Source organism: Rhinatrema bivittatum, chromosome 3, assembly GCF_901001135.1.
Source record: "Rhinatrema bivittatum chromosome 3, aRhiBiv1.1, whole genome shotgun sequence".
In the NCBI taxonomy this organism is placed as follows: Eukaryota; Metazoa; Chordata; class Amphibia; order Gymnophiona; family Rhinatrematidae; genus Rhinatrema; species Rhinatrema bivittatum.
Window position 1 is genome coordinate 65,359,626 of NC_042617.1, and position 24,733 is coordinate 65,384,358.

Consider the following 24,733-nt stretch of genomic DNA (forward strand, 5'->3'; position numbering starts at 1 on the left):
ACCAGCCTTGAGCAACAGTTGAGTCGGTCTTGTTATCTTCACTTCTTTTTGCTATGGAGAAACTGAGAAAGTATCAGAATGATTTGAGTCTGATGCTGAAAAATAAAAAGGACAGACTTCCCTGTTCTCCTTGGATCATAGACATTCAGCCCATGTTGGTTTCGTGTAGCGGAAGTGAACAAAATAAAACAATTAGCAAAGACACAAACACGGCAGGAAATAGTTTCTTTAGCTTTCATACATAGTTCAAAACCTGAAATAGGAATGGCTAAAAATAAGTGAACTTAAACCTACAGATGAGAAAATGATAACTGCAGCAGAGGACTATGGACAAAATAGTTCTTGGCAAGCAGAGAAAATGCTGGTAAAAAAAATTGAACAAATACAGATTCTGAAGGCCAGAAATGGAAATAGTTATGCATCTTTTTGCTGGGAGCAACATGCCAATGTCAGAAGGCCTGTATTCAGAAAGTCCCAACAAAGTAACGTGACTCATCCACTGAAAACTGGGTAAACACTAGATTATTGCGGTATCAAAGATACACTAGTATCATGACCCTGACAGAAGAAGTTGTGAATGCCTGCGATGTTCCCATTCTAACCGATAAAAAGCTTCAGCTAGAAAAATTGACCATAGTGGTAAAGGAGAAAAGCCCAATTGGTAATAGAAGTATCAGTACCTAGTAGGCATGTGCAGTCTCCAAAATGTCATTTTGATTTTCATTTTTGTATCTGGGAGAAGGGAAGGGTCGGATTTTGCTTTACTTAATTTTTATTTCAGTTCAGTTTTTTTTGCCAACCCATAATAAACATTAAAAAGATTGAGCTAGAATGGGGCCTTCTCAGGCCTCTATGACCTCCTTATGCCTTCTCCCTGAAAATTCTGATGGGGCCAGAGACCTTCCCAGCCTCCACTTACCCTTCTGTGGGAGTCATTAAGAGAGAAAAAGACAGGAGTAATGCTGCTATCCCACTGACATCTTTCTGAAAATGACCCAGGCAGCTTTTTAAGGGGGTGGGTTGGAAGGGCTCAGAGATGCCCTGGCTGGTCTTGGCTTAACCCACCCAAGGTGGGGCTCCAGGAAAGAATGTTAGGGGACCAGGGAGGTGACTAAAAAAAATGCAACCTGAAAATACCCAAACATTTTCCGGTGTTTTCCGTCATGGCCATTCTTAGTACATCCCATTTGGAACAAACCAAAAATGGCCTTTTTTGATTTGGATGTGCAATTTATCTTAAACAAATGCATATCCTGGTACCTATCAACTATTCTATGTATGGAGTGAAAGAAGATCATCAACAACCATGAGATCCAATTAGAGGCCAAGAAAATGTGGCAGAAAAATAAAGAAATAGTCGCAACTGTATTGGGTACCACCAGCTTGAATAAAAAGTACTTCCTAGTACACCTTGATATGATGCCTGTACCTATTACACAGTTTCAACTCCAGAAGGAAGGTCTTCTTGAAACAATGCAAATTTAAGATGAGCTCTAGCAGTGTTAGTAATATTATGAATGGAAGTTGTGCTCTCTATAACGTAATTTTCTGAGACCTTTTAGGCTAATTCAGGAAGGCAGATGGGAATGGATGAAAGTAACCAATATTTCTCTGTTTCCTCTATGTGGGTCTATCCCTGTGGCTTAGTGTCTCCAAATGGGTTTGTTTCCCACACTCCATGACAAGAATGAACCTCACACATCAATCAATCAATCAATGTACTGCTTTTAAATCCAGCAACACTAACTGCACTAACCACATCCCCTGGCAACAATTTCCAGAGTTTAATTGTGCGTTAAGTGAAAAAGAGCTTTCTCTTTGCTAACTTCATGGATTGCCCCCCTAGTCCTTCTATTATCTTTCTTGTTACAGTTCAATAGAAAGGAATCACAATCTACAAAGAAACAACACTGAAGGCTAAATAATATTCAAGCATCATCTGCGACCTGTTGTGCACAACCCAACATAATCGGGGCTTTGCAGGAAGATCACCAGAAACAGAAGTTTTCTTACATAACTGAACACTCGTATGTTTTATTTTAGGTAAGGGCCTGATAAATCATTGTAATCTCCGTACTCTTCATTGCTTCAGTACCAAATACTACATAATCTCTCCATTACAAATTCAAATCTTGCTAGATCTTTCAGAAACGCAAACTGCACTCAGGTCTCCTCTTTCAAGATATACGCACTATCACCAAGTCATAGGGCTGACCCAATGACTTGAATTTATTATAGTACCAGAGCCAGCTTTAATGCATGGTGCCCTGTGGCAAACTTAAGAAAGGTGATCTCAATGTTCAGGAAGATACCATGTGGACTGCTGTAAGCAGAGGTGCCCCTTCAAAACCAAAGCTACGTCTTTCATAGCAAAGCGATCTCACCTGGAAGACTTTGAGTAGCAGCAGCAGCATCCTATCAAAGCCACTTCTACACTCCTGAAGCAGAAAATCGCACACCCCCTAAAGCCAGCCCTGCATAAGACTTTCATATAATCAAGAAGCAAATGCACGTCACAGTCACGGCACTTTAGAAGCATGCAAGGAGAAAATTCTTGGGGTGAATGGCTAAGCCGTTAATGAGATTCCTTAAGATAATGCACTGGTAACAGCATGGTATCATTTCTTATTTCCAGAATTTCTTCTAGTGTTTGTGTTCATACTGACAATTCTATTTGACAATGATCCACACACATATAGTAATGGAAAATTTTGCATTATAAAATGGTAAGTATAAGAAAGACAAAGTATGAGCATGAGATATCGATAGCATATATGTATATTCTTTCTTTAATTTCTGCTTTTTGATCATTAAATTTGTATGTGCAGTTAAAGTCACATAGGTGGAATAACTCAAGACCTGTTGATCTTACACATTTAGGATTTTTTTTCCAGTCCAACACATCTGTCAGTCAGGTATTCTCTTTGAGAATACCAAATGAGCCAGATCACAGTTCAATGGCCAGACACTTCAAGTCATCAAAAGCTAGTGAAGCGAGTTAATTCTGCTTGCAAAAGAATTAGCTTTTATTAGCCACTAATACCAGTTTTTGGCCTGCATAGGCCTTTAACCAGCTGTAACTCCACTGGCTTCACACATTGGAAAGATTACTAATGGCACATCTAGTGACAGGATACCTCAGGGCAATTCTAAAATAGTCACCTTACTAGGCTTTGCAACCAATCATTAGAGAGAAACAGGTTGAAGAGGTCAATTAAATCAGATTTAAAAAAAAGCCTTCACATCTTGGAAGGTTCTGACTGTGACATTTTGTGTCGGCATGGGTTAACATTAAACTAGAAGAGAAAAAGGTGCAAAATAGTTTAAAGGTATGGATCAGAAGACCTGGTGAGTGTTGGTCAGTAACCTATACCATTCCACTGGCTATTAATGCTTAGGTGGGTTTGTTATTTTACCAGCTCATGGTGCTTATGAGTAGAAATGCTGTTTAAGGAGCAAAGCAGGCATCAACAACTTTGTTAAAAGATGCAGTCCTTTCAATTGCTTACTGTGGACTGCTATCATCAGGTCAACTATATTTGAATACTCTGTACAGTCTTCTCAACATTAAGGTCATTAAGCTAGTTTTTAAAATTCTGAATTGTTAATACAGAGAGCTAAATGGTTTAACATTTTACCATCACTGCTACCGTATCAGAATGGTTGTCAGAATCTCAGGAGTTACCTAATGATTCTGTGTAGTCATTAGATTGCTCCCAAGGTTCCCTTATGAAGAAAGGCTAAAGAGGTTAGGGCTGTTCAGCTTGGAGAAGAGATGGCTGATGGGGGCTATGATAGAGGTCTGTAAAATCATGAGTGGAATAGAATGGGTAAATGTGAATCGATTATTTTCTCTTTCGAGTAATACAAAAACTAAGGGACACACCATGAAATTAGTAAGTAGCACATTTAATACAAATAAACTGTTATTAGCTAGATAGATTTGGGAAAAAGGCTTTAGTTATCCCTGGGTATTAGTAGCATGGGATCTATCTACTGTGTGAGATCCCACCAGGTACTTGAGACCTGGATTAGCCACTGTTGGAAAAAGGATACTGGGCTTGATGGACCCTCAGTCTTACCCAGTATGGCAATTTTTATGTTCATACATTGTGCTTTCAAGTGGGAGCTCCAGGCACTGAGGTGCTCTTAAAATGTTGGTGTCTCAAACCAGTCAAACCAGTCAGAGCTCATAGCACTGCAAATGAAATGCCCTCACCCTCCAGGGGAAGGAAAGGTGAGTATACCACTCTTTAGTATACTTTTGGTAACAATAAAGTATAGTATTGGAGAAGACGTTTGCCCAACTTGTTAACACTATGATGGCTATGATATAGTGGTCATAAACAAAAGAGTTGTAGAGACAGCTAGAGTATGCATACCTCAGCCAGTCATGCCCTTTCAACATGCCCATGAAAACCTTCTGGAAAGTTGCTTTATTAATAGTTAATGTCTTCAAATAAAGCAGATGAAAGTATATTTATTTATTTATTTATTTATTTTTAACTTTTCTAAACCGACGTTCCTGTATAAAATACATATCACATCGGTTTACAATGCAACTGTGAAATTCGCTCGGGGGCTATACAATGAACACAACAGGGGATACAATTAACAGTGTCGAGGGGGTAATAAATCTTTATAATTAACAACTGAAATGAGAACTGAGAAAACAAAGAGATCCATGAACTGTATGAGAAAACAAAGAGATCCATGAACTGTATGAATAGCAAGGGGCGATACAATGAGCCGGGGATATGAATAATTGAGGTGAGGGGATTAACAATAACTATATAAGTGGAATCAGAATTGAGATCTGGGAGAATCCTAGGTTAAGGCATTGAGACACTTACATTTGAGAGCAATATGACCAAATGAAGGGGTCCAGCCTTAAAAGGCCAGGAGTGAGCCGAGGGCCAGCCTTAAATTTCCAAAATTACAATAACAATAACAGAATTGCGAGACATAGGTTAAGTAAGATAGAGAGCAAAACTGGTGTACAGCTTGACATAAGGAGCTTGATTACATAAATTTTTTAACTTTTTAAAGGAGTGGGTCCCGGACTGGAACTGTTGAAGCCACTAAGCTGCAGATTGCAGTAAGAGCGTATATGCGTAATAAGAGCAGAAAAGGTTGCAGAGAATAAACAACAGTAAAGGGAAATGTCAGACAGAAAGAGAGGGCATGTTAAATGTCAGGAAAGGCTTGGCTGAATAGCCATGTTTTGAGTTTCTGTTTGAATGCGGACGGGCACGGTTCTTGCCAGAGGTCGGGTGGAAGCGCATTCCATTGATGGGGTCCTGCTGTCGATAGGGTGCACTTCCTTAAGGATGTCTTTGTAGGCTCTTCTGATTGGTCTGGATGAAGTATGCGGTCTTAGATGGATAGTTGAATTGATAGAGAAAAGGTTGTGCTTAGCTTTGTGAATAATCGTGAGGACTTTAAAGATAATCCTGGATTTAATGGGCAGCCAATGGAGGATCTGAAGGGTGGGGGTGATGTGGTCCCTTTTTTTGGTATTGGTGAGAATCCTCACTGCTGAATTCTGAACCATCTGCAGAGGTTTGATGGTGTTAGCAGGGAGATCGAGAAGAAGGGAGTTGCAATAGTCAAGTTTCGACAGGATGATGGATTGCAGCACCATTCTGAAGTCACGGAAGTGAAGGAGTGGTTTTAGTTTCCTAAGGACTTTATTTTATTTATTTAAAACTTTTCTATACCGTCATTTAGTAGTACACCATCACAACGGTTTACAGTTAGGCACAAATATGTGGTTTCTCAATTATCCATAGGGTGCCATTATTATACGGTTACATGGTTCAATAATATACTCTAAATGGGGAATGGGTGTGGTTACCATTTATGATTAACTGTCTTTCTAATTTAATACTTAATTGTGAGAAAATAATAAAAAAATAAGCAATTTTGCTTTTTCTAGGTGACTTCCTGCTTTGTGTATGTGTTGTTATTCCACTACCTCACTGTGAAATGCTTTTTTGAAGAGTCATTTGCAGTTTGTAAAAGCATTCCTTTGTGGTAGTGTTAACAAATTTCTTTAGGTTAAGCTGGTTGTCCAGGATAACGCCTAGGTCTCTAACCGATGGAGAGTGATTTATGTTTGAGTTGGATAATTGGGAAGAGAGAGGTGAGGCTGGATGAGAGTTGAGGTCTTCTTGAGAGATGATAAGAATCTAATATATATATATATATATATATATCTCTTATCTCTTATATATATATATACTAGCCGTTAAGCCCGTAACAACGGGCTACATTTAAAAAAAAAATTTCGGTCCATTTCCTTCCCACTTCCTCCCCCCTCTAGTCTCCCTCCCCCCTCCCCTCCCTCTCTCCTCCCTCCCCCCCCCCCCACACCTCACTCTCTCCTCCCTCCCCCACCTCACTCTCACCTCCCCCCACCTCACTCTCACCTCCCTCCCTCTCCTCCCTCCCACCCCCCTCACTCTCACCCCCTCCCCACTCTCTCCTCCCTCCTCTCAGTTCACTCTCTCCTTCCTCCCCTCACTCACTCCCCTTCTCTCAATCCCCTCCCCTTTCAGCTCATCCACACCCGGCAGACAGGGGGGTGTCCCTCCCTCGCGCGCGCGCTGCCGCTACTGCTCCTCCCTCCCTCGCGCGCTGAAGATCACAACACTCCCGGTATCAGGGATAGGGCACTGTGTGCAGGAAGATCACAACACTCCCGGTATCAGGGATAGGGCACTGCCTGCAGGAAGATCACAACACTCCCTGTATCAGGGATAGGGCACAAGTTCTAGTCACATTGACTAGATCAGTGATCACATTACTTTTTTTGTCAAGCTACCAACCGTTTCCACCCATCCCCCATATATTAAACCATCACCTCAGTGGGAACCTTGGTAACATAATTAAATAAGAAGGCAGCCAGCCAATAGGAATACATATTCATTCCTAACTGACTTAACTGACCTTAACTTGACCTGAAAAGTGTCAAATTGTATCATTTTTTGTTAGTGCGCACTAACTCCCGTTAGTGCGCACTAACCAAAAAACCCAATTTTTCACGATAAATCAGTGGAATTCCTATTGTATCGAGTCCCTTACCGATTAATGACGATTTTAAAATTATCGAACGATAATTTAAATCGTTAAAAAATGATTCACATCCCTAAACTATTCCTTATGTTTTTTCTACTATGACACAGCCTCAGTTGGACATGTCACTCGTTGAAGATTCAAGACTAAAGACAGTGCCTGGTTAGCCAGAGTTGGAAACCACCTTGAGTCCTGACGATCATCCACCATCTCCTTTACTGTTAACTATGAGGAATAGCGATGTTTCTACATCTGATGTGGGATTTAGTTCTCAGTCCTTGGTGTCTTCTCAACAGTATCCTGAGGACTCCTGGAAATCTTGTTTGTCAAAACCTGAAGTAATAACTCTTGAGGATATATGGAAGGTGATCACATTTCTAGAGAAATCTGTGAGAAAAAGACTGGACGAAGTTCATATTTCTGCTGACCTGGTTAAAGGTCAACTTGCATTTGTTCAATCTACAGCTATTGAGTATGGTATAAAAATTCAAGCTTTGGAGCTTCAGAATTCATCTCTTCAGGACTTTATAATTACAGCTGTTAAAGATAGTGGTTTGATTCATAGGGGTTTGGAAATGTTTGAGAATAGATCTCAGATACTTAATTTGTGTGGTCTTAATTTTCCTCAGACTCCATGTATCTCTCCCATTGAGTTGATTTAAAGGAAGGGCTTGGTCTCTCTGAGGGCTCTTTCCCATCTTGGTCTCTCTGAGGGCTCTTTCCCATCTTTTTTTATTATTTACCCTTCAGGGTAAAGGATGAGTCTGGAAGGAGAGAAAGTTTAGAATCTCTTTTTCTCCTATTAATAGTTTTAATATTACTAATTTTTTGGAACAGTCATCTGAAGACATTAAGGAAAGGTTCACCTTATTGGTCACATGTTCTCAATTGGAAAAAAAATTAATCTTGGGGTTATTTTTTTAGTAATCACAGTTATTCCTTTATGGGCCACAAAGTATGGATCTTCCCTGATGTATGCAAGCAAACCCAGGCCAAAAGGAAGGCATTTCTTCCATTTAGAGATATTATTCTACCGTTGGGGGGGGGGGTGTTCTTTTTCTCTTCAGTATCCAGCTAAATGCAAAGTTGTTCTTTCTTGTCAAAATTATATCTTTTTTTTTAACCTTGCCAGCTGAAAACTAGGTTAGATAATAGAACTGTAAACCTTCCCACTTCTTCTCCCTGAGCTATTTAGTTAGTAGATGAACTTAAACTGATCACAGCTCTTTGAACTGTGATTTTCTTTTTTGTTTTTTGTCCATCTGTAATTGCCTCTTGGTCCTCCTTTGATGTTTTGGACTTGATTTGAGAATTTTTGCTGTATAATTTCATATTGTTGCCTTGTTTTATAATAGTATGTCAGGCATTAATCCCATATTTTCTGTAAAGCATATATGCTTGCATTTGAATTGTGGAAAATAATAAAGAGTTAAAAGAAAATAACCAAAAGTGGGGACTGCACAAGCAGGGTACGCTTACTTTAGGGCAACTAAGGAAACTTAACCAGAAATCCACAAAAAAAAATCCAAGAGAAATCCATACCCTAAGATGGTGGCAGGGATTTTTAATATATACTGCTAGAGCGTACCATCTGCTGCTTCCACATGGGAGAGTCAAAACCCAAACACTACTCATGAAACTCTATGAACCTGGTTAGTTCACTCCTTCTGATAAGGAAGACCAAATGTTTCTTGCAGGAGTTTTGGAAGCTGCTGCATGAGAAGCAACCTGAAATGGAGTCCTGATCACTGCAGTGGGCATAGTTTGGAATGTGGTCTTGGGCATTGCTCTGAGCTCAGACTGGGATGGAATCTTGGATGCTAATGTTGTGGCCACAGGAGTAGTCTGTTGTTGTGGGCCATGAACCCATTCTGTGAACTCAGCCACCAGCATGGCATCATGCACGACCACAGCAATGTGTTCCTCATCCCTCCAGAGGTGATGATTGTAGCCTAATGGCCTAGTTAAGTAGCCACTTAGTTGCTGAATTTGGTATGGATCTTGTTTTTGCTTAGAGCAGGGGTGGGCAATTCCAGTCCTCGAGGGCCACAAACCTGTCGAGGTTTTAGGATATCCTAATGAATATGCATGAAATAGATTTGCATACAATGGAGGCAGAGTGCATGCAAATCTCTCTCATGCATATTCATTAGGGATATCCTGAAAACCAGACTGGTTTGTGGCCCTAGAGGACCGGAACTGCCCACCCCTGGCTTAGAGCCACAGACACAAGAAAAGAGCCCACAATTAGTCTTTTGTGAAGGAACCATACTTTCTTTGGCTCAGGTTTGGGCTGGTCCAAACTGACACAGCCACTCCGCTGGGGACAAAGAGAGGTACAGTGTATAGGCAGAAGTGTACCTGAGAGAGGCTGGGCACCCAGAAATCAGCATTCCTTTGCCCTGCAGGAAAGAGGGATCCAGGAAAAGGAATCAAAGACCAGAACAGGAACAGGACACATGAGCAGCCAAGGACCAAGACCCATCAGGAAGAGAACAAGGAGAGCAGCTGAGGACCAAGAGCAAAACAGGAGCCAGGAAAAAGGATAGTCACAGGGGAATCACAGAACAAACTCAGCATACATTTTTGGACCAGCAAAGACATGTCAGACTAGAGCTTCTTATATATAGCACTCTATTTGGGACACACCTAACACTGGTGCAATAGGAAGCTTCCAGAGATGGGTCTCCCTAACTTTGTTTCACACAGTATTTTCTGTAGGGCTCTTAGGGAATGGAATCCCTCTGGCTCACTACAAGCTCCTCTGGCCTTAAACACTAATGTTTATAAGTTCAGTCCTCACTATCCCAGACACCAGCCAAGAAAGGCTGAATACAAATTAAATGAATCCTTTTCCCCCTACTGATATTTAAATTATCTAGTAAATTCCTTAAGAGTTCATAACATGAATGCTCAGCTATTTTTAATCCAAGCATGAGGTAAGTGGGGATATACTCTCCATATGAAATAGTTTTTTTTCTTAAAATGTCTGAATTGTGAATGTAAATGAAAGATGTGTGAATCAACAGTAGCAAGGGTTGAAGCCTTGGCGGTTGGCGCTGCTGCTCCCAAGTTTCAGATTTGTGCTAATTCATCCTCTTTTTTTTGTGTCTGTAAGCATGTGTCCAATATATGTGCATGCATTTTTCTCCCAAATTAAAATGTCACATCCCCCACCAATAGAAACAAAGGCTGTAAATATATGCTGTCTGTCATAATGACAGCATGAATCCAAACTCAACAGAAAAAGTATAGCTTGAGTAGATGAAAGAAGAAACCGACTACATCACAGTCACAGAATCTCACATCAGCTCATCAAACCTCACCCACCGAAACAATCCATTTAGATAAAGTTCAAATCAAAACAGAATGGAAGTAGCATTTCTATATTCAGAAAAGCTTTTGTCCTGCACTGCAATCAGAATAAGCATGATCTCCTTTGTCAAGTGCTGCCAGGGATAATCACTGTCTCAGCAAGTTTTTGGATTTGATGCATCAGGGATGAGGACAACCCATAGGGAAAGGGCAAACTTGAAAGGAAGGATTATTAACTGCACAGGCACGGCTTGCATCAAGTCTGTGGAGTGCTGAAAATCAGACATTCATCTATGATTATACTTTTTTTTCCCTCCACATTACACCTTTGAGAAACAACTGAGTACAATTTAACATCTTTTAGAGGGAAATCTTTGACATACAAAACACATGAATGCTTCACAAGAGCATAGATCCTTCATTCAGACATTTAGACCACATAAGAGCTGCTGTTGTTTCATTCTAAACTTGCATTCATCTCTAGGCAAGCTCAGAGACAGCTCCTTATCATTTCTACTGCACTCTAGCAGTAAATCAAACCTAAACTTTTCCTCATGCCATCATTTTAAAAAGGACCCGTGGAATCTATTCACGTGGGGGAGGGGGGGTGATTACTTCATCATTCCTCCGTCTTCCTAGTGTACCGTCAATGCTCAAGAACTGCAGGTGTCCACTCTACAGAGCACAACAGATTCAAATGATCACTTTCCAGTTTTCTTGCAGCTGAAGTCACAAGGTGCCTCTGAAGTGCCGCTGGAGCATCAGAAGACACTTGGGGGTCAATATTCATTGTAAATTACCTGGGTAGGACTTATCCGGCTAACTTATATGGATATTCACCTGCATGGCTATGCTTCTGAATATCCGTGTATAAATCACTACTTATTAACCAGATAAGTTTTATCCAGCTAATTTAGACCTGCTCTATGACAGGTCTAATTTATCCAGTTAACTTGCTGGATTAAGTACAAATATTGTTATTATCCAGCTAAGTTAACCAGAGAAGTAGCACTGCCCTGATCCACTCACTGCCTAACTACAACTTACCCAGCTAAATGGCAGCCGCTGAACAGAGTTGGATATTCAGCAGTTGCTACTTAGCCAGATAAGCCTGACTTATCTGGCTAAGTAGCATTTGAATATTGGGCTCTGTCTATAGTTTTCTGTTGGTGACCTAAACAATATTCACAAAAAAAGAGAAAACAATAATTAAAATTTCTTGTCCTTACAGTTGGGTTTCTGACTTGAAGTAAAATCTGCACAGACTAGAACGAGAACATTTTCAGTCAAAATTAAGAAGAAAGATCAGGTAACTGCTTGAGAGTATATTTTCAAGCACATGATTTATATGCAATTAAGCTACAATTCTGGCAGTTGCATTAAAAAAAGACCAAAACCAATTCTATGCAGCAATTTGATCCAGATTTTTTGCATCATCATCTGCTTTATTACAGTCTTTTTGCTAAGATATCAAACATTGCTAAAGCTGCTCTGAATTGGCTAATACCAGTAATGACTATGTACTTATGTAGGCATTTGCAAGATACCCTACACAGGAATCCAAGAAATAAAATAACAGAAACACTATTTTAAATGACATATCATTTTTTATCCGAATCACATGTATATGGATGATCTGCTTTGCCATTATGTTAGTGAATATTGTTGTAATCTAGTGCAGTTATTCTCAACCGGTGTGTTGCCAACCAGTGTATCACCAAGCACCCCAGTTGTGGTTCCCTCCTCCCTTCTTCCTGCCTCATAGGCCAATGAGAAGCCTCCTCCCTTCTTCCTGCTCCAGCAGGCCAATCGGAAGCCTCCTCCCTTCTTCCCGCCAGTAGGAGTAGGAAGAAGGGAGGAAGCCTCTGATTCGCCAGTGGGGCAGGAAGAAGGGGGCGGTAGCAGATCCTAGGCAAGATGCTCAGTGAGAATGAAGCTAAACATCTCTTTTCCAGCCACTGGTAGCCAGAAGCTTATTGAAGTTGACGATGAGGAGAAACTATGAACTTTCTATGAAAAGCACATGGTCACTGAGGTCCCTGCTGATCTCTTGGGGGAAGCGTGGAAGGAATAAGTTGTGCGGATCAGCAATGGGAATGACAAACAGAGCATGCTGACCCATGGGCGGGTCTGGCTGCTGCTCAGCAAGGGTCATTCCTGCTACTTTCCCAGGAGAACTGGAGAACGCAAGCGCAAGTCTGTCCATGGCTGCATCGTTGATACCAACCTAAGCATTTTCAACTTGGCTATTGTCAGGAAAGGTGAGAAGGATATTCCTGGGCTGACTGACAGCACTGTCCCTTGCTGCCTTGGTCCCAAGAGGGCCAGAAGAATCCACAAGCTGTTCAACTTGTCCAAAGAGGACAATGTCCAGCAGTATGTCGTGAGGAAGCCCCTGAACAAGGAAGGCAAGAAACCCAGAACTAAGGCTCCTAAGATCCAGCGCCTGGTGACTACCGTGTCCTGCAGCACAAGTGTGGGCACATTGCTCTGAAGAAGCAGCGCACACAGAAGAACAAGGAGGAGGCATCAGTGTATGCCAAATTTTTGGCCAAGAGAATGTAGGAAGCCAAAGTGAAATGCCAGGAGCAGACTGTGAAGAGATGCAGACTATCCTCACTCAGAGCCTCTGCTTTCAAATCTTCCAGCCAGAATTAGAAAGCACAATTAAATTAAAATTTTGTGATTGAAAAAAAATCCCATAGCCCACTGCAGAAGTAGAAGATGAAGAGGGCATGGCCTGAAGAAGATGGAGGAGGAATTTCATGGCTACCGGGGTTCCCAAAGGAGGAGAGGGAGTGTATGTGTGGGAGAATGTGAGGAATGTGAGCAAGCAGGTCTGTAAAAATGAGCACAAAAGTGAACATGTGAGTGTATTAAGAGTGAGTGTGCATGAGAGGAGAAAGCTTGTGCTCATACCTCAGAGCCTGTCTCCACCCTAACTAATGGATGAAATCTCAGGGTGACTATAAATAAAAAGTTCCCAAGTATGTGCATAAAGTGCTGGCAGCAGCATGGGCCCAGACCACAATGAAGCGCATTGGGAGAAAGAACAGAGTTAGCCCCCAAAGCTGATGGGATTCTTCATTCTGGAGACGCAGGGGCTGGAGTAGGAGATTACTGCAGCTGCCATCTGTGCTGAGGAGGAGGGGGGTTGTGATTGAGAGCGAGCCAGAGGAGAGAGCATTTGTATGTGATTGAGAGCTTGTATGTAAATGAGAGAGAAACTGGTCAGGGAGGTGACTTGTGTGTGTGACACAGCGACTATTCGTGGGGTCTAATTGGGGAGTGTGTGTGCGTGTGTGCTTGCGTGCGTGTGTGTGTGTGTGTGTGTGTGTGCGCGCGTGTGTGTGTGTGTTTGTGACTGTGACTGGTTGTGAGCCCTAAGGAAGAGGACTGTGAGGACAGAGCTTCAGCAACCACTGCTGCTTCTGGTAAGTGCTTTTGGCCTGCAAGGGAAAGGAGTAGGAGAGCTGCTGGAGAGGGTAAGTAAAGGTGGCCTTTTAAGTTTATTTTTCTTAATTGACTGCAATTTTAATTATTGGCTATTATGTGATGTCTGCTGTTTTGAAATATTTTATTGGTATTTGGACAACTTTTAATAATTTTATGAGCTTTTAATTGTTGGATATTATTCTGTTCAGCAGCTGTTTTGTAACATTTAGTATAGCTTTACAATTATTTCTGTGTGGGGCTCTATAGCAGCTTGGCTTGTTCTGTTTTCCTAATAGGAGGTGTATTAGTGTTTAGGGCCCAGTTTAATAGTTGTATTTCTTAGATAGGGTTGTTATTGTTTCAGTGTGTTCCATAATGCAGGTGTAACTTTGTGCGGATTAGTTTGTGTGCATTATTGCAGATCCTGAGAGTCTGTTAGGTGCTATATTTCTCCAGGTTTGCACTGCATGCAGAGTGGCTTTTTTGGTTTTCCATTCCAGTTTGTGTCTCCATATTTATAATTTGTGGTCTTTCAGTACCTGGTAAAGTTTGGTTTTGTGTGTGTGTGATCAGGTGAGGTATTTTACTAGCATGTAGGCATTTGTATCAGTCCTATTTGTTGTGTTTTCTCAATAAGACATTAATTAGTGATTAAATTAATGTCTTTTCATATGAAAGGCTATTGCACCTGGTAGTAGAGGGAGTTTGTTTTGCTTTTAATGAGATGTCACCAGAACCAGAATATCTTTTCTGTATGGTGAGTTGTATGGGTAGTGCCCTGGTTCTGCTCTGCACCCATTGTTGGAGATTGAGGGGGTTCCTGTTGATGCAGAGTATATATTTACATTTAGTCCCGTGACGGTCACATGTTCAGAATGCCACGTATGTGAGAACCATCTTTCAGGTGTGTCCTGGCCGAAAAAGGTTGAGAACCCTGATCTAGTAGGAAAAATTAATTCTTTTTAGTCCATTTTTCCCTCCCTTTCTCTGTCCCTTTCCCTCCCATTCTATACTTCTATCCCTAGCCTTTTCTCTCTCCCTATCTGTTATCACTTTCTCTCTATCCAACTTCTCCCTCTCTCTCTCTCTCTCTCTCTCTCTCTCTCATTCATTGGAATCTATTATCTAAAGATGCCTGGTTGACACTTGATATTATCATGTCTAGGTGATTAATGAAAACCTGGCAATTCCAACAATCTTTTCATTAATTCTCAGTGACTTGCATAACACTGAAGTTTACGTGTACAAAGTACATACACACACATTTACACCTCCCTGGTCTCTCCAGGCCTCTCTTCCATAGGGCCCAGGCCTATCCAGCTGGGCTTAACAGGGCCCAGCCAAGGCCACTCCAGGCCCTTCCCACCTCCCTCATCCCCTGGAAACATTTTCCATTGTCTGGTGTCTCTCCAGCGCCCAATTACCCCTTCCATGGGGATCACTGTGAAGAAAGGGGCAGGAACAATGTCTATTTGTTCTTGCCACTAGATAAGCCCTTTAAAAATGACAGTGCTGGTCCTGAGAACAGTACCAAAATGATATCACTTTAGTGCCATTCTCAGGGCCAGCCAGCACCATGATGTTGTATGGCCATACATTTCTATTTTTGTTTTGGAGTGATTTTTCACCTTGCGAAATGAACCAAACTTAAATAAATATTCAATGAACCAAAAAACAAAGCAACGCAATACCCAAAATGAAAAAACAAACTGAAACACATTTCTTTGGCACATCCCTAGGAACGGATTTCTCTGGACAATTTCCCATCAATCTTTAGGAAGGACCACGGCACCAAGACAGATCTTCTGGCTCTACTCCATGACTTCCTCAAAGACTCCAACGCTAGAAAGTTTTCCTAATCCTACTTGCTTTCTCAGCTACATTTGACACCATTGACCATGACATCCTAATGAACAGACTGTCTGACATTGGTATCAGGGCCTTCTAATAGGAAGAATGCAACAGGTTTTTACAGATGACTCCTCCTCCTCATTGTTCAAACCCCTGACAAGTGGCATTGTACAGGGATCCATCCTGTCACTAACCCTTTTTAATATCTACCTCAGACCCCTCATTGATGAGATCAGATAATCTGAACTTCAATGCTTCGTCTAAGCAGCCAACATTCAAGTCTTCCTATCACTGTGCTCTGATAAAGATAGTGCTATACAAAAAGCAAACTGCTGCCTCTTAAAAATATATAATTGGGCCATTGCCAACAAAATTAAATTAAACCCAAATAAAACACAGGTACTAACCCTAGACACCTCATCTGCTTCTCTTGATAACTTAGAACTGATGTTGAACAACATACCCTTGCAATAAAACCTGAAATCCACAGCTTGACCATCCTCCTGGATTTCAAATTACACTTGGAATCACAGCACTCCACAATCACTAAGAGCACTTTCCATTGGCTTTAACAACCGATTCAAATAAAACTATAACTGAAGAAAGGCAACCTGATTTATACATACATCCTATAGCACAGACAATTCTACCAACCATTACCTATTAGGGATGTGAATCGTTTTTGAACGATTAAAATTATCATCAGATAATTTTAAAATCGTCCAAAATCGTTAGAGTGCACGATACAATACAAATGCCCACGATTTATCGTCAGGGGCATTTGTATTGTATCGTTAAATAGGGCACACCAAAAAAGCTCCTAAACCCACCCTGACCCTTTAAATCGACCCGACCCGACCCATCGCTATTTTTTTTTTTTTTACGGAGGCCCGCGCCGCAAAAAAAAAAAAAAAACCCATCTGACCCTTTAAATCGACCCCCCCCCCCCCCCTCCCCGACCCGACCCATCGCTAATTATTTTTTTACGGAGGCCCGCGCCGCAAAAAAAACAAAAAAACCCATCCGACCCCTTAAATCGACCCCCCCTCCCGACCCGACCCATCGCTAATTATTTTTTTACGGAGGCCCGCGCCACAAAAAAACCCAAAAAAACCCATCCGACCATTTAAATCGACCCCCCCCTCCCGACCCGACCCATCGCTAATTATTTTTTTACAGAGGCCCGCGCCACAAGAAAAAAAAAAACCCATCCGACCCTTTAAATCGACTCCCCCCCTCCCGACCCCCCCAAAACCTTTTAAAGTTACCTGGTGGTCCAGGGGGTCCTCGGGGGGCCTCGGGGAGAGAGCCAGGGGGGCCTCGGGGAGAGGAGAGATCCAGGGGGGCCTCGGGGAAAGATTTCCCAGGCATCAGCTGTTCTAAAAAAAAAAAAATGGCGCCGTTGCCCCTTTGCCCTTACCATGTGACAGGGTATCCGTGCCATTGGCCGGCCCCTGTCACATGGTAGGAGCACTGGCTGTCCGGCGCCATCTTTACTCATCAGCCCATATTATACTATGGGCTGATGGCCGGCGCCAATTTTAAAGATGGCGCCGGCCATCTTTACTCATCAGCCCATATTATACTATGGGCTGATGAGTAAAGATGGCCGGCGCCATCTTTAAAGATGGCGCCGGCCATCCAGTGCTCCTACCATGTGACAGGGGCCGGCCAATGGCACAGATACCCTGTCACATGGTAAGGGCAAAGGGGCATCGGCGCCATTTTTTTTTTTTTTAGAACAGGTGATGCCTGGGAAATCTTTCCCCGAGGCCCCCCTGGATCTCTCCCAGAGGTCCCCCGAGGCCCCCCTGGACCACCAGGTAACTTTAAAAGGTTTTGGGGGGGTCGATTTAAAGGGTCGGATGGGTTTTTGTTTTTTTTTTGCGGCGCGGGCCTCCGTAAAAAAAAGATAGCGATGGGTCGGGTCGGGTCGGGTCGGGAGGGGGGGGGTGTTGATTTAAATGGTCGGATGGGTTTTTTTTGTTTTTTTGCGGTGCGGGCCTCCGTAAAAAAATAATTAGCGATGGGTCGGGTCGGGTCGGGGGGGGGGTCGATTTAAGGGGTCGGATGGGTTTTTTTGTTTTTTTTGCGGTGCGGGCCTCCATAAAAAAATAATTAGCGATGGGTCAGGTCGGGAGGTCGATTTAAAGGGTCGAATGTGTTTTTTTTTTTTTTTGTGGTGCGGGCCTCCTAAAAAAATGTGAATTGGAATCGGAAACGATTCCAATTCACATATCGTAACGATCAGATTCGCCCCCCCGCAGCCGAATCTGATCGTTAAGACGATCTGGCACACGATTCACATCTCTATTACCTATATTATTGACAAGTCACTTAGTGAAGGCCATCTCCCAGACATACTTAAAGGCGCAATAATCAGACCCATTTTACAGAAAAAAAATCTCGATCCATCTATGCTTAATAAGTATAGGCTAGTGTCAAATCTCTCTTTTGTATCAAAATTAATAGAAAAAATAGTACATAAACAGTTAGTAATACATTTGGACTCAAATGATATACTATATCCTTCACAATTTGGTTTTAGACGTCATTTTAGTACCAAAACATTACTTCTCTCCCTATCAGATATAGTTTTAAGAGGAATGGACAACGGACAAACATATCTTTTAATTTTACTAGACCTTTCTGCAGGGTTTGACACTGTAAACCATGAGATTTTACTACAGAGATTAGCAGAAATAGGCTTAACAGAGGCTACGTTAAAATGGTTCACTTCTTACTTGAACAACCGGTTCTATCAAGTTCAAATTAGTAACACCAGATCTGACAAAATTGAACTTAATACTGGTGTCCCCCAAGGCTCATCTTTATCAGCGTCATTATTCAACATCTATATGTTACCCTCTTGTCACCTACTGTCTGGACTCGGCTAACCCATTACCTATACACAGACGACATCCAGATCTTATTACCAATCCAGGATACCATTGAAAAAGCCTATGAAACGATGGCAATGTATTTGAAAGTGATCAAACAATTACTCACATAAATGAGGCTAGTATTAAATATTGAAAAAAACTGAAATAATTTTATTAGAAAGGAAAATATCCCCCAGAAGTTCAAGGTCGATAACTCTCCAAGATAATACTAATTTTAAACTGGCCGAACAAATTAGGGATTTAGGAGTCATAATTGATCCAGAACTGTGTCTTAAAAAACATATTTCAACTAAAGTAAGGGAGGATTACGCCAAACTAATGATACTGAAACGCATGAAACCCCTTCTTTCACAAAATGATTTTTGCACAGTCCTGCAAGCATTAATCTTTGCAAGCACCGACTAATGCAATTCCTTACTTTTAGGTCTCCCCGCCTCTTCCATTCGACCTCTACAGGTCTTGCGAAATGCAGCGGCAAGAATTTAACTGGCAAAAGGAAACGAGACCATATCACCCCTATCCTGATAGACTTATACTGGCTACCCATTGAATCACGTGTTAAATTCAAAACACTCTGCATTTTGCATAAACTCATTCATCGAGAGCAAGTAGACTGGCTAAATACAGCTATTAGACTGCACGTTCCTCAAAGAAATCTGCGTTCTGCAAACAAGGGCTTACTATCCTTACCCTCTGCTCATTCTGCACATCTGAATCAAGTTAGGGAGAGAGCGTTGTCACTAGCAGGACCCAAACTTTGGAACACGATACCAACAATTCTGAGGCTTGAGATCGATTTTAAAAAGTTTAAGCGAGAATTAAAAACCTGGCTTTTCAGCAAAGCATATATAGAGTGATTTAGAGAGCTTTTATCCCTTACTTTTATGTCTTTTAGTCCTTGGTAAGCTTGCAGGGCAGACTAGATGGACCATTTTGGTCTTTTTCTGCCTTCATTACTATGTTACTATGTTACTATGTTTATTTTAGTATTAATGCATTTTTTAGTGATTAATTCATTAATTTTTTTTTATTTATTTGAAACATTACTGTATATTTTAGGGTTTAGCTTTTATTTACATTTTAGTCATTATTTATATTTATTATTTTATATACAGGAGTTTTATGACTACATTTGTTATTGTATTTTTGTGCTATATCTTGTGAACTGTTATGATGGCTTGTCTTAGTGACGGTATATAAAACTTAATAAATAAATACATAAATAAATCCCATTTGGACTACTGTTTGTGGGTCTCCCATAGTAACTCCTATGCTGCCTACAACAAGTACAGAAAGCTGCTGCATGGATGTTGCCTGGCTTCAGCTATAGACCACATCACCCCAAGCCTCATGGACTTACAGTGCCTACCATTTCTGTAGCAGACCCAATTTAAAGCCCTATGCACACAGCCTTTACATCACTAAAAGGACAAGGTCCAGCATGAGAGGCCGCCTATCTCTCTACAAACCCCCACATCAGCTGAGATCCAAGAGAAGAGCTCTTCTATATCCCCCCTTGCTCCTAAAGACTCCAGTCTGGTCCACACCCGTAAACCTATCTTCTTCCAGTTCATCCCCAAGCTCTGGAACTCTCTCCCAACAGAGGCCAGACTAATCATCAACATTCTGTCATTCTGGTTTATGGTTAAACTAGCTCTTTACCAAGCCTACCTGTCTAGCTGGCCTCACATTCAAGTAAACTGTGTCCCTTCTCAGAGATGTCCACTCACACCAATGCTGGCTTTTTAGCATGCTTCTAGACTCTGCCCAACTTTTTCCTTATGTAGTGCAATGTCTTCTTAAGTTGTGCTATGCTTCCTTTACACCCCCTTTTCCACCTCCTCCAATTATATTATTTATTTTATCTTCTCTCTTCTACAGTTTGCAAGCCTCTTGTGCAGAACATGTTTTTGCCATTGTTCACCTCTCCTCTATCCAACATCTCTATATTATACTAGCTACTGTATATCACTTAATCTGTTTTCTGTCCTGTAGCTATAAAATCCACATCTATATTATGTTTTGTAATGTTTCTTTAGCTTTTGTCTATACCTCCCCCATTCATCCCCTATATGTCCCATTATCAATTGTATCTTCTTTGCCTAATGGATGTAATCCATTTTGCAATCATGTACCTTGCTCTGAGTACCCCTGTAGGAGAGTGACCAATAAATCCAATCCTCAACTCAGTGTGAGGTAGAGTGGGGGGAGAAGCAAATAGAATGTTTGGAATGGTCCAAAAAAGAATGGAGAATATAACAAAAAATATCATATTACCTCTCTATTGATCCCTGATGCAACTGCAACTTAGGTAGTATGTACAATTCTGGTCACCTCACCTCAAAAAGACATAGAAGAATTAGAAAATCTGCAGAGAAGGGCAACAAATATAATAAAGGGGATGCAAAAGCTCCCCTATGAGGAGATGGTCCCCAGTTATCAGTTTATAATTGTTGAGCCTTGTGGGAGACCGAGTGGTGTTTCCCAGGCTGCAGGCTCAAAGCCACATAGACTCCAGCCTTTTCTTAAGCAGTTAAAACTTTATTCAAGTTACAGCACTTCAACACAATAGAATGACTGCCTACCTTTGCAGTACACTTCCCACTCCCTGGGCTTTGAATCCGCATAGATTTTCAGGAGCTGCCTCTCCTGGAGATGCAGGGGCCTCCTGAACCCAGCTGGGCTTACACTCTTATGGTCCCCAGCTGGTCCCGCCCTTAGGCCTCTCCCTCTGTGGGATTTAAGGTGGACCAGACATCTAGCCTGCTCCCGCACATGCAACAAGGGGGAAAACAGGGTCACTCTGCTACAGGCCTATCCAAAATTCATGCTGCACAGATCATAGTCTGTCAACCTCACATGTGCAGTGTCATTCCATCCTGTGATTCGCATATCAGGGATCTATATTTGCAAATTGTTCTTCATGATCTGCAAAAAAAAAATGGTTTGAAATTTACAAATCATTTTTGGGAGTTTTTGTATGACTAATTTACTGAGTTGAAGAACTTTGGGGTTTAATTTAACGTTGATGATGCACTAATTTTGAAAGACCACAAATGCAGTTGATTCTGCCCCTAAATTAGTTACATGCATTCATAACGCCCTTTTCCACACAATTTTCAAGCAAGTTCTCACTTGCAAAATTTTCTGACAAGAAAAGATAGAGAGGAAAGGAAAAGATTTTCTTTTCTCTCTGAGTAATCTTACAAGTTATTTGGCATATGACAAAATACCTCATGGAAATTCTAGAACACGATGGCAGATAAAGACCATTAGGCCCATCTGTTCTGCTCAGTTTCATTCCTGACACAATGACGCAGATCTTTAGTTGATCTCTCATTTTCCCCTCACTTCTTCATAACTAGGCATCCTCTCACCTTTCCCATGCTTTCTTGAATTCCATTCCTGTTTTTATCCGGACCACCTCCACTGGGAGGCCATTCCGTGCATCCAGCACCCTTTCTATGATGAGATATTTTCTGATGTTGCTCCTGAGATTACCCCCATTGGAGCCTCATACTTGACCTCTTGCTCTAGAGCATTCTTTCTTCTGAAAACGCTTCCTTGCTTTGCCTGATTTATACTTTTGAGTCACTCTTTTCCTCTAGAGTATATTTAAGTCTTTAAATCTTATGTCAGTAGTATTCTAGAATTTTTGTGAAGGCATGATGGAAGTTTCCTCCTGGTCCTTTGGGGTTCAAACTCAATCAGAGCCAGCCTTTACTGGGATTAATGTGCCATGATAATTCATGCAGCAGTACCAAGGGAGTTCTGTTCATCAAATACATCTTCCTCCCATGGAATCCAGTCACCAAACCCCAATAAACATGTACCCTGAATCTGGCCAGTATTTTTTTGTTGTTGTTGCAAAGTTAGAAAATGTTTTTGTTCTTTGTTTTCTACTTGTATAGATTTTTTTTTATAAATGTGAATTTGGGATACAACAAGGGATTAACTGCATTATAATTCTATGCAAAAAAAAACATTCAGTACCACTTTTTCCATGAATGCTTTATTGCATTTGTATACTTAATAAGATTTGTTTAAAATTCATAAAATACTGAGAAGAAAACATTACTGAATTGGCTGGAGAAGGAACACATACGACTTCACCAATTTCACAATTTTTATTTTGCAAATATGGCACAGAGGGATTTGGCTCATCTCTATAATTTATTGTGGCATGATATCAAGCATAGAGTCTGTCTCATGAGATCTGAGTTCCAAAAGTTATTTGCATTAATTAATGGAGTGATTGCAAGATCCCAAATATATTATGATAGCTTGATCTAAATAATATTATTTAAAGAAACCTTTATTTTTCATAATACATTGCATAATAGAAATCAAAACAATAGTATGTCAGCTGAAGAGCCTTTAAAACAAGTGAGCACATTTCTCAGGAGGTTAACAGAGAAGATAACTTTACAACATGTGCAAGCACGCCCATATACACAACTCAATGGACATGTGCGTGCAAAAATGCATGCACACTATATAAATACATGTAAATCTACTCCAGAACATGTTTGTGTATCAAAACATATGTGGCATGTATTTTAAGCATAGCAAGATAAGTTGAAACCTATCTGGCTAAGTAGTCCTATGGTGACCTATCCAGCTAATTAGTGCTGTTTAAGGCTTATCCGGCTATCTTTCTTAGGCCTAGATTCATCATTTTGTTACAAAATTGCGAAAAATAGCACCTGCAATAAGAAAAGGGGGGGGGGTTAGGGTAATTTTCTTGATAACATATTGCTATTGTACTTGTGATATTTTCACACTGCCAGCTGAGAAGTGAAGCAAGAGCGAGAGACTCTTATATAAGTAAACTATTTATTCCATTGTAAGAGGAGCAACTTGTAACTCAGGGTAAGGTTTTGGTGGTGGCCTAGGTTTTGGGAGGCAGTTTTACATGCACATTCAGAGGTATGAACAGCACAGTAGATAATAGTGAAGATTTTATGTGATTTGGAGTGATGAAAGGTACACAAAGATAAGATTTGTTCATTGTACTCTTGAACTAGCTTGATAGTAGCTGGGTAGAGAGTGCATCAAGCTAGGTCGAGAGTACATTGTACAAATCTCATCCATTTCTGGCATAACGCACAGCTTAATGCCAGGAAAAAAGGTGTAGTTATTTCCAGCATTAAATCCCGCGATCGTACACAACATTAAGCACTAGAGATGTGAATCGGAACCGGAATCGGCTCGGATTCTGGTTCCGATTCACATGTGGGTTTTTTTTCATCGGGCCCAATCGCAGTTTTATCGGCTGCGCCTGAGCCAATAAACAAAAAACCCACCCCGACCCTTTAAAACTAATACCTTAGCTTCCCCCACCCTCCCGACCCCCCGCCGAAAAAACTTTTTACAGGTACCTGGTGGTCAGTGGGGGTCCCTGGAGCGATCTCCTGCTCCCGGGCCATCGGCTGCCACTAATCAAAATGGCGCCGATGGCCCTTTGCCCTTACCATGTGACAGGGTATCCATGCCATTGGCCGGACCCTGTCACATGGTAGGAGCACTGGATGGCCCGTGCCATCTTGTGCTCCTACCATGTGACAGGGGCTGACCAATGGCACCGGTAGCCCCTGTGACATAGTAAGGGCAAAGGCTATCGGCGCCATTTTGATTACTGGCAGCCGATGGCCCAAGTGCAGGAGATCGCTCCCGGACCCCCGCTGGACCACCAGGGGCTTTTGGCAAGTCTTGGGGGACCTTCCTGACCCCCACAAGACTTGCCAAAAGTCCAACGGGGGTCCGGGAGTGACCTCCTGCACTCAGACCGTCGGCTGCCAGTATTCAAAATGGCACCGATAGCCTTTGCCCTTACTATGTCACAGAGCTACCGGTGCCATTGGTCAGCCCCTGTCACATGGTAGGAACACAAGATGGCGCCGGCAATCCAGTGCTCCTACCATGTGACAGGGTCCAGCCAATGGCACAGATACCCTGTCACATAGTAAGGGCAAAGGGCCATCGGCGCCATTTTGATTAGTGGCAGCCAACGGCCCAGGAACGGGAGATTGCTCCAGGGACCCCCACTGGACCACCAGGACCCTGTAAAATGTTTTGGGGGGGGGGGTCGGGAGGGTGGGGGAAGCTAAGGGATTAGTTTTAAAGGGTTGGGGTGGGTTTAGGGGTTATTT

General features: G+C 41.7%; 1 pseudogene; it reads left to right on the forward strand.

The window, feature by feature from the left end:
- Positions 1–12,322: 12,322 nt before the first annotated feature.
- LOC115088498 lies at positions 12,323–12,919 on the forward strand (annotated as a pseudogene).
- Positions 12,920–24,733: the final 11,814 nt, after the last annotated feature.